The following is a 17,282-nucleotide window of genomic DNA, read 5'->3' as shown; positions in this document are numbered from 1 at the left end:
GCAAGTACTTCTAACACAATGTTAAATAGGAGGAGTGATAATGGGCATCCTTGTCTTGTTCCTGATCTTAGAGGCAAAGATTTTAGGATTTCACCATTGTAAATTATGTCAGCTGTGGGTTTTTCATATATACCCTTAATCATGTTCAGAAAGTTTCCTTCTACTCCCACCTTTTGCAGTGTTTTTTTTTTTTTATCAGGAAAGGGTGCTGTATTTTGTCAAATGCCTTTTCTGCATCTATAGATACGACCATGTGATTTTTTCCCTTTGATGTGTTTATGTGGTGTATTGCATTGATTGCTTTTCTTATGTTGAACCATCCTTGCATACCAGGGATGAAACTCACTTGGTCTTGGTGTATAATTCATTTAATATGTTGCTGAATGTGATTAGCAAGTGTTTTTTGAAGATTTTAGCATCTAGGTTCATTAGAGAGATTGGTCTATAATTTTCCTTTCTTGTAGTGTCTTTGTTTGGCTTTGGTATTAGGGTAATGTTGGCATCATAGAATGAGTTAGGCAATCTTCCTTTAGTTTTGATTTTTGAAAGAGTTTAAGCAAGATTGGCATTAGTTCTTTCCAGAATATTTGGTAGAATTCACTTGTGAAGCCATCTGGTCCAGGGCTCTTCTTAGTTGGGAGGATTTAATGACTGATTCTATCTCTTTAATGGTGATTGATTTGTTGAGATCATCAGTTTCTTCTTTCATTAATGTAGACTGCTTATATGTTTCTAGGAATTTGTCCATTTCCTCTAAATTGTCCTTCTTGATGGCATATAATTTTTCATATACTTTTACGATACTCTTTATTTCTGTGGAGTCAGAGGTGATATCCCCTTTCTCTTTTCTTCTTTTGTGTATTTGCATCTTCTCTCTCTTTTTCTTTGTTAGCCTAGTTAAGGATTTGTCAATTTTATTGATCCTCTCAAAGAACCAGCTCTTTATTTTGTTTATTTTTTCTAGAGCTTTCTTATTTTCTATTCCATTTAGTTCTGCTCTTATCTTTATTTTTTTTTTCTTTCTTCTTCCTTTGGGGTTAGTTTGTTGTTTTTTCACTAATTCCTCCAGGTGTGCACTTAAGTCTTTGATTTTAGCTTTTTTCTTCTTTGATATATGAATAATGGCTATGAATTTCGCTCTCAGTATAGCTTTTGCTACATCACATAAGTTTTGATATGTTGTGTTGTCATTTGCATTGGTTTCAAGATAGTTACTAATTTCTTTTGAGATTTCCTCCTTGACCCACTGTTCTAAGATTGTGTTGCTTAACTTCCATATCTTTGTGCCTAATCTTGTTCTCTGGCCCTTGCAGATTTCTAGCTTCATTCCACTGTGACCAGAGAAATTATTTTGTATGATTTCAATATTTCTAAATCATTAAGACTTTCTCTGTGGCCTAGCATGTGGCCTATCTTGGAGAATGACCCATGTGCACTTGAGAAGAATGTATATCCTGCTGTATTTGGGTGTAATGTTCTATATATGTCTTTTAGGTCCAGATCATCTATTATATTTTTTGAAGTTTTTCTTTCTTTATTGATTCTCTGTTGAGATGTTTTGTCTAATGTTGATAATAGTGTTTTAAAATCCCCCACTATAACTGTAGAGGCATCTATTCCTTCACTTAGTTTTTCCAGTGTTTGCCTCATGTATTTGGAGGCAACCTGGCTAGGTGCATAAATGTTTATGATTGTTCCTTGTCCTTGAAAGATTAACACTTATACAAATATGTAATGTCTGTCTTTGTCTCTCACAATAGTTTTGCATTTAAAGTCTATTTTATCCAATATTAGTATAACTAGTCCTGCCCTTGTTTGGTTATTGTTTGCTTGTAAGATTGTTTTCTAGCTGTTCACTTCCAACCTCCTTGAATCCCTGGGACTAAGATTGGTTTCTTGTAGACAGCATATAGATGGGTCTTATTTCCTTATTCATTCTGCCAGTCTGTGTCTCTTGACTGGTGAGTTTAATCCATTAACATTCAATGTAATTACTCTCAATGAATTATTTACATTAGCCATATTTTCTTTGGATTTGTGTGTGTCATATGTTGTTTTTATTTCTCTTTTTACCTTTTTAGTTGTTCTGCTGGAGAGAGAACACTTGGTTGGAATTTTTTTTTCTTTTGTACCTTAACTATGTCATACCACTGCCTTCTTGTCTCTATGGTTTCAGCTGAGAAATCAGCACTTAATCTTACTGAGCTTCCCTTGTGACATTTCCGTTTTCTCTTGCTGCCTTTAGGATTTTCTCTTTGTTTTGAGCATTGGTCAGTTTGACAAGTATATGTCTTTGTGTAGGCTTGTTGGGATTTATACTATTAGGGGTGTGCTGTGCTTCTTGGACATTTACATCCATCTCCTTTATTTGGGTTAGGAAGTTTTCATCCATTATTTCTGCCAACACTCCTTTTTGATTTCTTGGATTATGCCATTCATCACCATCATATCCATTATCTTTTTACATATGTTTACAATTTCTTCAGTATGTTCTCCCAGTGAATTTTTAATATCCTTAATTTCTTCCTTCAAATCATTAAGTTGGTCCATGATATTTGTTTGGGCAGCTTTGATTTTTTTTCAATGTTCTGTTTCTTTCTTGGTTTTTTGTTTGTTCATTGCACTAGACCATGTCCCCCTGTTTCTTTATATGGTTTTTAATTTTTGATTGCTATCTGATCATCTTTTTATCTTGATGAGTTTATTCAGTTGATTAGCTTTCTTCTCAACTCTAGGTTTTTATTTAGTTTCTATTTTTGAGTGTGTGTTAAGTTTTCTCTTCAACACTTTTTTTTTTATTCTATTTCCTTGTTGTTGTCTATGTCCCCTTTAAGAAAAAAGATTAAGGCCAGAAAAGCAAATGAGGTAAGAGAAGAAAAAGGATAATAATAATAATAGTAAAAGTAAAAGTTAAAGGAGAAACTGTATAAGATCTAGGAAAATTAATATTTAACTCACATAAGCAGTGTAGAATAGTAGGAATAAAAAAGTGGAATACCTACAATAAAATGGAAAACCAAATATAGAAAAGTACATAGAATGAATTAAAAGACCAGATTGATGAGCAGAGTGTGAAAGAGAAAATAAACGTCAAAAAGCAAAAAAGTTAACAAAATAAAGGAAACAAAATGCTTTCTTCCCCAGGGGAGCAGGATGCAAAAGCCTGTGTGAGTTCCCTTTTGAAATTCAAATGAGGTCCTGGTGATTTAACTCACTGCAGGAAAAAATGACTCTCAACCCTCTTCAGGAGCACCCACTCCTCTCAGGGAACCCTAAATATGCTCTCGGAAGCTTATTAAGCGTTCATGCTGCTCATCTCCCTTTGGGAGTTGAAATTTGATGGTTTCCAGCACCGGACTAGTTAATTGCCTAACTCCTCCTTCTTCCAGGCCAAATTTCTCTGTCTCAAGGTGTTTAGGTGAATCAAGCTGCCTCAGCAGATGCACCTCTCCCTCTTTCTGGTGTCACCTCGAGCCAGCGGGTATGCTCCTCCAAGCTCAGAAAGGGCATCCAGGAACCAAACTCACAGAAAGGAAGCCCCTCTCCGCCATTCGCCAGAACACTCCCGCACTTGGAGAAGGCTTCTTCCTGCTGGGCGACTGGCGGGAGGTGGGCTCGCCGTGGCTTTCTGCCTTCAGGGTGAGGCTAAGCCACCCAACCCTTACAGTCGCAATGGGCAGAAACTCAGTTTTACCTTGAACAATTGATATCTTTGTGGATCTCTCTCCAGACTGATGCCCCAAGTCCTCCTGCTCTGTGGGTTCCCAAAACAACTGACTCAGGCAAGATCTTGCCCCTTCTCAGGAATTTTATGTGAGAGAGATGGTGAGTGTGCACAGAATCTGATGCCATCCTGCCCTCCCTGCTGACTTTGTGTATTCTGGTCTTGCATCATGGAATACTGCAGAACTTTGTTTATAAATTCTAATTGATGTTTTATGGATTACTTAGGATTTACTATTAAATAGATCATGCCAACTGCCAATAGAAAAAGTTTATTTCTTCCTTTCCCATATGAATGTCTTTTATTATCTTTATTTTTTTAAAGATTTATTTATTTATTTATTTCTCTCCCCTTCCCCAAACCCCGGTTGTCTGTTCTGTGTGTCTATTTGCTGCATCTTCTTCTTTGTCCACTTCTGTTGTTGTCAGTGGCACGGGAATCTGTGTTTCTTTTTGTTGCATCATCCTGTTGTATCAGCCCTCCATGTTTGTGGCACCATTCTTGGGCAGGCTGCACTTTCTTTCGTGCTGGGCGGCTCTCCTTACGGGGTGCACTCCTTGTGCATGGAGCTCCCCTACGCGGGAGACACCCCTGCGTGGCAGGGCATTCCTTGTACGCATCAGCACTGCACGTTGGCCAGCTCCACACGGGTCAAGGAGGCCCAGGGATTGAACCGTGGACCTCCCATGTGGTAGACGGACACCCTAACCACTGGGCCAAGTCCGCTCCCTTTTATTTCCTTTTCATGATTATTCCCTTGGTTTGATCCTCTTGTTCAGTGTGGAATAGCAGTGGTGGGAAAAGACATCTTTGCCTTGTTCCTGAACTCTGAGAAATGCATTTAGTCTTATGCCTGTGAGTATGACATTTGCATTGATTATTCGTATATGCTCTTCCTCAGGTTGTAAAAGCTCCTTTATATCTCTAGTTTGTTGAATGTTTGCATCTTAAAAGAGGGTTGGAATCTGTCAGATGTTTTCTCTGTATGTATTGAGATAGGCATGCAGATGGCCATGCAGGTTCTGTCCTCTGATTTAGTAATATAGTATATTATGTTGATCAGTTTTCAGATGTGAGCACGACCTTGCATTGCTGGGATGAATCCCACTTGCTCACAGTGTGCGATCCTTTTTATGTTACTCAATTCGGTGTAGTAACATTTAGTTGAGGATATTTGCATTCTTATTCCCAGAGGATTGTTTTAGTAATATTTTCATCTGAATTTGATATCAGGGTAATACTAGTCCTGTAAAATGCATTTCTCAATAGAAACAGTCTCTTCTCCAATATAGTTTGGAAGATTTTGTGGTGAAATATCGTTAATTCTCCTTAACTATTTTGGAAAGTTCACCAGTGAAGTCATCTAGGCCTGTGTTTTATTTTGTGGAAAATTTTTAATTGCTAATTCAGTGTCTTTACTGGTTATCTGTTTTTGTAGTTGTGCCTTTTTGCATTGTTGTCCATTTCATCAAAGTTATGTAATTTGTTGGCATATTCATTGTATTCACTTATAAACATTTTTTACAATATTTTATTGAGGTATTTCATTCATATAGGAACATAGATAAAAATAAGGGTATAGTAAAAGTTGTGAACTTATAAAACAACATACATAACATCCTACAAGTCTCCCATATATCATCCCACCACCAACACCTTGCATTGCTGTAAAATATTTGTTACAAACTGTGAAAAAAATATCTTCAGTCTATTACTACTATCTTACATTTGGAGTATTTTCCCCCAACCCACCTGATTAATAACACCTTGTATTGGTGTACTATATTCATTATAATTTATGAGAGAATGCTCTCGTATTTGTTCTGTTAACCACAGTCCATCTTCCACCACTGCATATAATTCTTGGGTTGTACAGTCCCCGTTTTTACAATCCACTCTAAGTGAACTTCAGTGGCTCTCATTTTCATCATACCATTGTTCTGTCATAGCCTCAGTCAATTTTAGAATGTTTTCATTGCTCCAAAAGGAAAAATCCCCAACCCCCTTATGCTCCTCTATTGTTGTCTCTTAGACTTGATTTCTTCTTTATATTGCTTTAAAAATATTACAATATTACTATAACTTATGTTATATTCATTGTCATTTTCCTGTGTATCACCATATTCTTAACACTGTAAAAAAAAAGGACATTCATATATTTATATTGTTAATCACAATCTTCATCCATCTTCATTGAATTGAAGCTTCCTTTCAACTGACATTTACATCCACATACTACCCCTTTCAGCCATAATCAAATTTATACATCAGAATTGTTGGTTGTACTCACTATAATGTGTTACCACCAACTCTATTCATTTCCACACTTTTATAATAAACATTAATAAAAATTCTACAGATATTAACAACATCTCCCATTCTCAACCCACATTCTCTGTCCTGGTAACTTATACTCTAGAGTTTACTTTCATGAATTTACTCATTGTACGTAGTTCATATTAGTGAAACCATACAATATTTGTCTTTTCTTGTCTCACTTATTTCACTCAACATAATATCCTCAAGGTTCATCCATGTCATCATATGGATCCTGATTTCATTTAATCTTACAGTTTAATGGTATTCCATTGTATTATTTTAATTCTGTAGAGTTGCCCCAGTTATATATGCACTTTCATTCCTAAGTTAATAATGTATTCCTTTTCTTTTTTCTTGGTTAAACTATGTAGAGGTTTTGAATTTTAAAACTCTTTTCTTTATCATTTGTTATCTTTATATAAGCAAGTTTTTATTAATTTTCTCTTTTTCTAGTCACCATTTCATTTATTTTCCCTAATCTTTATTATTTCCTTCATTTTAATTGCTATTGATTAGTATTCTCTTTTCCTAGCTTTAAACTTGTAAAGTTCAGTTATTGACTTACATGGTTCTCCTTTCTTAATATTGTTTTTTACGTCTATAAATTTCTCTCTAAACATGCTTTAGTTGTATCCCTATGTGTTGCTATATTGTGTTACATTTTCCAGTATTTCAAAGAATTTTATACTTTATCATGTGTTTTATTTTTTGACCCCTTCATTATTTAGTAGTGTGTTGCCTGATGTCCACATATTTGTTAATTTCTCATTTTCATTATTTTATACCAGATTTCTAATTTAATTTATTTCCATTATGATCAGAGAGCATGCTTTTATTATTTGAATCCTAAGGCATGTTTTATACTTTAACATATGGTCTATTTTTTAGAAAATTTCATGTGTGCAGGAGAAGAATCTGGTTTTCTTATTGTGTGGAATATACTCTGTAACTCTAGTGTGAGTAGAAGGTTTATAGAGTTTTCATCCTTTATATTTTAGATGCCCTTCCATTTAGCTTATCTATCTTTGAAAGTAGGGAATTGGTTTTTCCAAATATTGAATATTTCATATTTTATAATGTGAAGTTTCCTTCTGATACTCATTTTTATTTTTCTGATTGTTCATTACAGCATTCTTTCATGTTAAATACATATTTTCTAGTGTACTGTATTTATTTCCTTGTTTTTTCTTTGACTATTATTCTTTTGAGTAATTTTCTTAATGATTGTCTCAAGGGTTACAATTAGCATCTTAATATAAAACAATCTCATTTAGAGGACAACAAGTTTTGGAAAAGTAGAGAAGGAAAGGTAAAACTTATCCACTGCTGGTGGGAGTGTAGAATGGGGGAGCCATTGTGGAGGACAGTTTGGTGGTTCCTCAGGACGTGAACCATAGAACTGCCATATGATCCAGCAATCCCACTGCTGGGTATGTATCCAGAAGTGTTGAAAGCAGGGACATGAACAGATATATGCACACCAATGTTCACAGCAGCATTATTCATTATTGCCAAAAGTTGGAAAAAACCCAAATGCCTATCAACAGATGAATGGACAAGCAAACTCTGGTATATACACACAATGAGAAGGAATGCAGTATTAACACGTGGGATGACATGGGTGAATTTTGAGGACCTTATGTTGAGTGAACTAAGCCAGGCTTTAATGGATAAATATTGCATGTCCTCACTGAGAAGACTTACAGAGCTAGAGTCTGGAAGGTAGGTTTACAGGAGACAAAGGGAGTAGAGGGTTGTGAACCAATGCCCTTATGGACAAAATCTACCGTAAGGTGGAAGGGTGTGGTTGTGCAGTGAATGGGCATGACAATGGTGCAGTTATGTTATTGGTTCAGTGGTGCTGGTTTGTGATAAGGGTAAGGTAGGGGCTGAGTTGGTCTATCTATGGAACTGGGGGGAGGGTTGAGTGAAGGAGCAGGAGAACTCTGGGGATTTATGTCTGGAAAGTTTTTGGCAGGAAAATATGGCAGGGGAGGACTACTGGTATAGGGTGTTGAATATTGGGGGCACATACAGGACAGGCACACTTTGGGCAGGCTTCTATGCAATATGAAAGTGCTCAACTTTTCAGAGTGACTTATATCAGTGGGTGGAGACCCACATAATAAAGAGGAAAATATTCAACTCTCATCCTGGGTTGCGTGCTATGTTCTCCATTAGAGGGGCAACATCTCTTGAGAACATAGGTGGTGCCTAAGAAAATAAAACAGACCAATATTCAAGTCCTCAATATTACTACAAGTAACTATGTCTCTTATTCTTCAAAAAGTGAAAGTGGTTACCATAGTTCCCAAGGGGAGGGAGAGGGAAGAATATAATAGATGGAACATAGGACATTTTGGGAGGGCATTGGAATTGTTCTGCATGATCTTGCAATAATGGATACAGGTCATTTTAAAATTCATCAAAATTTCTAAAAGTGTACAGTCCAAATTGTAAATTATAATGTAAACCATTGATCATGGTTAGCTGTAATAAATCAATATTCTTACATCAGTTGTAACGAATATACCATCAGCAGGCAAAATGTTTTTAATAGCGGACCTGGGAAAAGTAGAAGAACAATGGGTAGATGGGAATCTCTTATATTCTCTATGTGGCTTTTCTGTAACCTAAAGCTTCTTTGAATATATAAAAAAATAAGACACTGGGGAGATATACAGAAGAAAATGTCACTGTACATACAAGACAACAGAACTTAGAGTGATGAAAGACAATGTCTAAAAATTTTTTTTAATTTTTAAAATTTTATGTTATTTTTAAAACTATCACTATTATTTCATTTCTTATTTTTATTTGGTTATTTTCTTGGCTTTTTTGGAGAAGTGTTGGATCGCAGATGGTTCACAACTGTGGCAGGAAAGAATCATTGGTGTGGGATATCAGCGATGGGGGGATACGTGAGAGGGAGTTCAACTGGGGCATGCCTCTAAGGCATATGAATGTGCTCGAGTGCTCATGGGTCATTGTCACCATGGGTGGAGATCCACACAAAAACTGAAAGCATATCTAATTCCCATCCTGGGGAGTTCTGCTACATTCTCTAATGGGACGGTAAAAATCCTGAGTACAGGGGCAATGCCTAGTGAAGGAAGATGGACTATTATGCCAGGGCCTTAATGTTGATGATTGTTCTTATGAACCTTCTTGTTTGAAATTGAAACTTAGCCTAGTATTACATGTTGCTAAGAGTTACCTCCTGAGAGCCTCCTTGTTGCTCAAATGAGGTCTCTCTCTAAGCCAAAGTCCCCTCTTCTCTCCTTCGGCATTGACATGTCTCCAGGACATTGGTCTGCCTGGCACTGAGTAATTATTACCAAGACCCAACTAGCAATGCACCTGGAAAAAGACCTTGACCGTAAGGGGGAAATAGTGAATACAAATGAGTTTTTACGGCTAGAGATTTCCAAGTGAATCAGGAGGTCATTCCAGAGTTTACGTTGATACACCTTTCAGTAGAAACTCATTGGCTGTCACAACAAACATTGCCTCAAATAGCAGGGCTCCTGAGGGCTCTAGAGACATCCAGACAGTATAAGCAGGGCTGACAGCTCAGAAGTTCGGCACCCTGTTACTGGGCCTTCCTTTGGAATTTATGCTCCCCGGTGGGACAGATTTGCACTCATTTGTGTTTTCCTTATACATGACTCTTCTCCTGAATAGGTCCCCAACATACTTCCTGTGTGCAAAGTCCTGGGTTTGCCCGAGTCCCTCTCTCTCCTTCAGTCACGTTGATGGCAGAAGCAGAGAAGATGAGAACTTAGAGTCCATTTCTCACTAGAGAGGAAAACTTGTCACCTGCCTTTGCAGAGAAGCCTCCACCCATCCCTCATAGTACATTATCCTTACTATATGATAGGATTTCACCTTTAAGGGGACAAAAATTATGTAAAATACTTTAATGAGTAAGTATTAAAAAATTAATATTATTCAGAGTATCAGCTTTCCAGGCTGAAGTGATTCATTCATTTTTTTCAGTCCTGCTTTAGTCATTTATAATTTGTGATAATTATGTTTAATTTTATAATACAAAACATGTATGAAAATAAAACTTGAAAGGACAAAAAAAGTGATAACATTAGCAAATATATTCAATTAGGAGAAATAACAGCATATTCAGTAACATTTGTTTACTTCTTTCATATCCCTAAAGAATATCTTCTATATAACAGTCACAACATCCTATGAAAAATTGGACATTGGTTTTGTGCTGAACAAAAGCCTGATATTTTTATTATTCTCAAATAAACATAGCACTCCTGGACCTGAACAAATCACACACTGGAGTGTGGCTGTGCTTCCTAAAATTCGTGGATGATGTTCTCAAGTTCTAATGGGAATCCCCTCATAGAATCCTTTGGTGCAACTGCTTTGATGCTGAGGATTTTCTGAGACCATGGATTGCTGTGGAAATCCTGCTGTCCTTGTTGATCAACACAAAAGGACACAGAACTGGATAACAGAGTGAAAAGAGAACACTGATTAATATGTTTTTGTATTGCAAAAATTATATGGACAGTAAGGAAAGAGTTAACCAAATGAAAGAAAACAAAACATGTCAACAACAAGTAAAGGACCGTTTGTGTGGCTCTTGTTTCTGGAGAACATTTTTGGATATGCTTGCTCTGATGCATTTCCTGTAATTTCTTCTGGTGCTTGCATAAGAGAATAACTATGTATACTCTGGCCAATATCATGGAGAAGAGAAAAAAAATATCCCAAATAACTCTGCAACTTATAAATATTTCATAAAATATCCATGTCTATCAGAAGTGTAGTTTTTTATAGCTGTACTCTCAGCAATGACATGAGTATTGATTAACACGTTGAGGACATGTTAAGGACACAGATCGAGGAAATGGAAGGATAAATGAAGTTGGTTGCTCTGAATTTATTGCAAGACATGCACATATTATAAAATAATGTATCTACAAAGTTGTTGGGGATTGAATCACACCCACCACAAAAGCCATGTTTGGGTCATAAATCCTGGTCCTAGGGGTGTGAATCCATTTGTAAATACAATGTTTTGAATCCTTTATTCGTTAAGATGTTTCAAAACTGAATAAAAGGAGACTTATATCCTGCATATATAAAGAACTCCTATATCGTGAAAATAAGAAGACAAACAACCCATTTAAAAATGGGAAAAAGATTTGAACAGACGCTGCTCCAAAGAAGAAATACAAATGGGTAAAAAGCACATGAAAAAAATGCTCAAAATCACTAGCTATTAGGGAAATGCAAATCAAAACTACAATGAGATACCATCTTCCTCCCATAACACTGGCAGCTATCAAAAAAAACTCCAGAAGACTACGAGTGCTGGAGAGGATGTGGAGGAATGGGAACACTCATCCACTGCTGGTGGGAATGCAGAAGGAGCCAGTAATTCTGGAGAACAGTTTGGCAGTTTCTCAAAAAGTTAGCTATAGATTTGCCATATGACCCAGCAATTACATCACTGGGTATATACCCAGAAGAACTAAAAATAAGGACACAAACTGATATATGCACACCAATTTCACAGCAGCATTATTCACTATTGCCAAAATTTGGAATCAAACCCAAGGTCCATCAACAGATAAATGGATAAATAAAATGTGGTATATTATTACAATGGAATACTACTCAGCTATAAGAAGAAATACAGTGCAAACACATGTGATAACATGGATGAATCTTGACGACCATATGTTGAGTGAAACAAGCCAGGCATTGAAGGACAAATACTACATGACCTCTCTGATATGAAATAAGCAAACCAAGCTATCTCAGAGGCTAGAGATTGGAAGATAGGCTTAAAGGAATTTGGAAGAGAGAGGAAGGTTGTGAGCTGATGTTTACATGATGCCTACATGAGTGTAAGTATTTGGATAAGCAGGAGGTAAGTATTTGTACAGGGAAGGGGTAAGATGGGGCATAGGGATAACTTTGGGGGGACTTTGAGGGTTTGATGGGGACTAAGGTTGGGAGGATTGAAGATGGCCCAAGGAGTTGGGGGGAGGGATAGGGGGAACCACTGAATATGGTAGAATGTCAGGTATATGGTTGAAACTATACTGTTGAGAAAACTCTTTAGAAAATATAATAAGGAAGCATTATGTGTGTAAGGTGCTTAAGAGGGGGCATCTGGTACAGGAGCAGGCTTCTAAGGAGTGTGTGAGTGCTCATTTTGTCATAGTGTGTTATATCATTGGGTAGAGTCCCACACAATGAGTGTGAACGTGTACCCACATCCTGGGGAGAACTGATGTTCTCATACAGAGGGAATTGTGTCTCTTGAGAGAGTTGGGGGCTTCCAATTGGTTAAGGCAGTCTAGTATGTCAAGCCCTCAGTATGGTTGCAAGTATCTATAAATCTGGTCCCTCAAGTAGTGAAGATTGATTGTTACTGTGGGCCCTGAGGGGAGGGGGAGAGAGGAATAGAACAGATGGAAGCAGGGCAAGTGAGGGGAAACAGAAGTGCTCCATAAGATCATGTAATGATGGATATAGGACATGTTAACCTACACCAAAACCATATAAAAGTCTATAAGCTAAAATGTAAACCATAATGTAAAATATAAAGAAACTAAAAATTTAAAAATATATACAGTCTAAAATATAAACCATAATGTAAACCAAAATGGAACCATGTTTGGTAGCTATGTTTCAATATTGGTACATCAGATGCAGCAAATATAACATGAACATGTAAAAAATCATCGCTGGGGAAAGGGGAAAAGGGTTTGATGTTGGATATATGGGAGTCCCCTATATTGTATACGTGAATTACTGTGACCTAAAACTTTTTTGAAGACAAAACTAAAAATTAGAAAAAAAGAAGGAAAGGATGTAGACACCGAGGAAGAAATGAAAGAAAGTGCCTTGCCACTATACGTACAGGCCAACACCTATTATAACGAAGAAAGGCAAAATGTTAAAAACACAGCTTTACAATATTTTTCATTTCTTTAATACATCAAATTATTTTTACTTCATTTTAGTATTTCTAAATTAGTGTGTATTCTACTTCTACACTTTAAACCCATCACTGTATTTCAATTTCCTATTAATTGAATTTGGCAATATATTAGGCATCATTGTTGAAGTAGTTTTGGACCACAGAGAGGTTCATCCATGGCAGGAGAGGAACACTGGTATGGGGTGTTATTGATGGGGGGCACATGAGTGGGAGGGAGTTCTCCAGGGCATGTATATAGGGGACATAAAAAGGTTCTTATACATGTTGGCTATTTTCATAACAGTTACAGTTACAAACATCAAGTGAGGGAGTGCTGAGTCCCTAACCAGGGGAGCTCTGTCACATTCCCCAATGGAAGAGCAATAATCCCTCAAGTGCAATGGCAAAGACCAACAAGGAAGGATGGTCCAGTAATGAGCCCTTGCTACTGATGACTATGCTTATGAGCCTGTGTGCCTGAAATATAAACTAGGCCTAGAGCTACAGGGTGCCTAAGAGTTACCTCCTGAGGGCCTCCATATTGCTCAAATGTGGCCCCTCTCTAAGCCAAATTCAAGATGTAAATGCATTACCTTCCCCCGAGTAAAGGACATGAATCCTGGGGATTAGCCTCCCTGGCATTGAGGGATAACTACCAATCACTAACTGGTGATGCAACTAGAAAGAGGCCTTGAATAAAAGGGTCACCTCAGACCAGCAGAATATCTCAGCCTACATGTAAGATCATGTGTTAAAAACTGTTTTTTGACCTTGAATAAAAGGGGGAAATTGCAAAGACAAATGAGTTTATATGGCTAAGAGGTTTCAAAAAAGAGTCAGGAGGTCATCAGAGGGGTTGTAATTATGCATGCATCAGCAGGAACCCCAGAAAAAGCCAAAGTAGATACAACCCTAGGTACTGGTTCCCCTGAAAGCTACAGAGACCCACAGTGTATATGGTCATGGCAGATGGATTTGGAGTTCTGTGCCATTTCAGAGGGCCCTACTTTAGAATTTGTGCTCCTAAGTTGATGGAGCTGGACTTAGATGTGACCTTTCTACACCTGCCTCTTCTGTCACTTTCACTGAACATGTGGTTGGTGCTAGGGATGGTATATACTCAGGGGACTTGAATCTCTGGGCGCCCATGTGTCAGTTAGGCCCTGAACCTCAGCAGAGTTGCAGCTCCTACTCTCTGATTCATTGGATTTACCCAGGTCAGCTAACAGGGAGGTGAAGATGGTCAATCACCACACCAGGGAATCAAGAGTGCCTACAACTGCAAGCAGAAGAATTGCACCCATCATGCATGTGGAATTTAAGCTCTCTCATGATCTAGGGGTGGAGTGGACATCACCATTCCAGAGTCCACAGAATGGAGGAATAAAATATGGATTAGAGTGGACTTACTGATATTCTACTGTAAAACTATCGTGACTAGTAATAGAAGAAATTGTAGTATTGATTTGGAGAAAATGGTCACAGTAGTTGCTGAGGGCAGGGAGAGGGAAGAAGAGATGTGATGTGGGGGCATTTTTGTGACTTTGAGTTGTCCTAAATGATATTGCAGGGTCAGATGCTGGACTTTATATATCCTGCCATAGTCCACTGAATGTACTGGGGGGACAGTATGAACTACAGAGTAAACTATTATCCCTGTGGTGCAGCAGTGCTCCAAAATGTGTTCACTGAGTGCGATGAGTGTGCCACAATGCTGGGGAGGTTGTTAGGTGGGAGGAGTGGGTGGGGAGGTGGGGGGTATATGGGAACCTCTTATATTTTTTAATATAACATTTTTCGAGATATATATAGTTTCAAAAATATATAGTTTACAGAAATGATGGGGGTGACATGAGGAGTGGGTTATATGGGAACATTTTATGCTTTTTAATGTAACGTTCTTTGTGATCTATTAGCGTTAATAAACAAAACTGAATAAAGATGTGCATTAATTTAGGATGGTGGAAGGCCTCATAGGCAAAGTGAATGGAATTGAGAGAAAGATACAGAAAATCAAAAGTCAACCGGGCTCAGAGGGAAAAGGAGATGTTATCTCCAAATACATTGATATGTCACAGGAAAACAGGATCAGTGATCTCTGGCATGCTGCCCCAGAACACCAGCCTTTAAGAGATGAAGTTTCATCTTGGTTACACCTCAATTTTGGACTTTTTGTAGCCATGAACCACTAAATTGCCATTGTTCAAGCCAGCATCTTTAATGATTTTTTTTAATGGGTGGAGAAACTTGAAAAAATCAATTACCTAAGTTTCCCCTGAAACCTATAGAAATAGGAGCAAGCTTGACATAAAAATAGAGAAAGGAAGAAATAATAGATTAGAACATACAACATGACATTAAATACAGTAGGGAAATAGAGAAATTTGATGAATCCAAAAGCTTTTTCTTTGAGAAGATAAAACAAACTAAAAATACTGCAGTCAGGCAAATGAAGAAAAAGAGAGAATACACAAATTACTAATTAAAGAAATAGAGAAAAAGAATTAAATGAAAATTGGATGTTTGAAAGGATTAATAAATTTAGAGGCCTCTAGCCAAACTAATCTAGAAAGGAAGAAATAAAAGGGAAGTTATTAATATCAGTGAAAAAGAAGAGGCAAAAAAAGAAGAGGCAACATTTCTGGTCCCATAGACATTTAAAGAACAATAATGGAATATTACAAATAACTCTATTGCCATACATTTATTAACTTAAGGCAAAATAGACCCATTTCTTGAGAAATAAAACAAAACTTTCTAATACTCAGAATAATAGAAAACCTTAATACCCTCATGCCTAATAGGGGGAAAATGTGCCAAGTAACTTTATTAAACAGTGGTTTTAGTATAAATGTAGGGGTAAAGATAAAAAGAACTGTATAGAAACATTCTACTCTAATTGGTAATTTCGGGTAGTTGGAGCTAGTTTTCTTATTGTCAGAGAAAGAAGTAGCAAATAAGCAACAAGGGAAGGCTAGAAATTATCATGATTTCTGTGTTAGAGGCAGAGACTTTAGAATGAACTTAAGTGTGTGTATGTGTATACACATATGCAATTAAATATATATGTAAATAACAATATATGAAAATAATATACACATATATTACATATATACACATATATAATAGAAATATGTATGTAAATACCAATATATGAAAATAATATATTAATATAAAAGCATGTGGGTTATTAAACATTCACATATTCCCTACCTCTGAGCATGGAAATGACCTAGAAACAGTGACACCTCAGCAGCAACAAGCACACCCAGTTCCCATGCCATGGTTTGCAAATACTTTGAATTAAAGAAACCAGGATTATTTTTTTGAATAATCACCAAATGTAGCACTGGATTAGGGAAAATACCAGATGAGCATGGACCACCTTGTAGTGACACCAAGGAAAGAAGGACTCAAAAACAAGAGGATGAGATATGTTAAAAAGGCCGGAGGAGCCAAATTGCAAAAGCTCCCCAAGGCCAAATCAAAACAAATTAGCAACATAATAAAATTGTTGTATTTGATTGTAATGCAAGAATAAAATAAATATCCCTGTGTCTATCTTGTTCAAATAAATGATTGCTAATAAGCACATGAAAAGATGCTCATATCATTATTCATCAAGGAAATGCAATGAACACATTAATGAGATGCCAGTCATACACATGAAAAGGCAGGAATCATAAGGAATATAATAAGGGTTGGCGAGATGTGAGAAACTGTATGCCTTAAATATTGTTAGTAGACGTGTTAAAGGGTACAGTGAATTTTTAAAACAATTTAAGCAGTTTCTCAAAAATTTAAGTATAGAGTTACATATAATTTAGCAATTCCACCCCTGGGTGTATCACCAAAGGAGTGAAAACTTGTTCATATAAAACACTTGGACATGAAATACTCATAGCAACATTATTCATAAAAGCCCCAAAATTGAAAATGACAGAAATTTCTATTACTAATGCGTGAACACGCAAAGTATGGTCTTTCAATGTGATGGAATATTATTCAGGAGAGAAAATAAATGAAACATCAACTCATGCTACTCAATGAATAAAAGTAGGAAATATGTTAACTAAAAGAAATCAGCTTAAAGAGACGGCATAGTGTATCATTATATGTAGAGGAAAGGTACAGAATATGCAAATCTCCAGTGAAAAAAATAGGTCAGAAGTTGACAAGGGCCTGGGGGATGAATGACAAATGGGGAGTGACTGCAAGTGGGTATGCTTCTAGTTTGAATTTCAAAATTTATATTTGCTTTCTAAAGAAACA

The sequence above is a fragment of the Dasypus novemcinctus genome, chromosome 8 (genome assembly GCF_030445035.2).
Source record: "Dasypus novemcinctus isolate mDasNov1 chromosome 8, mDasNov1.1.hap2, whole genome shotgun sequence".
Classification (NCBI taxonomy): Eukaryota; Metazoa; Chordata; class Mammalia; order Cingulata; family Dasypodidae; genus Dasypus; species Dasypus novemcinctus.
Note: the sequence above shows the minus strand (reverse complement) of the source record.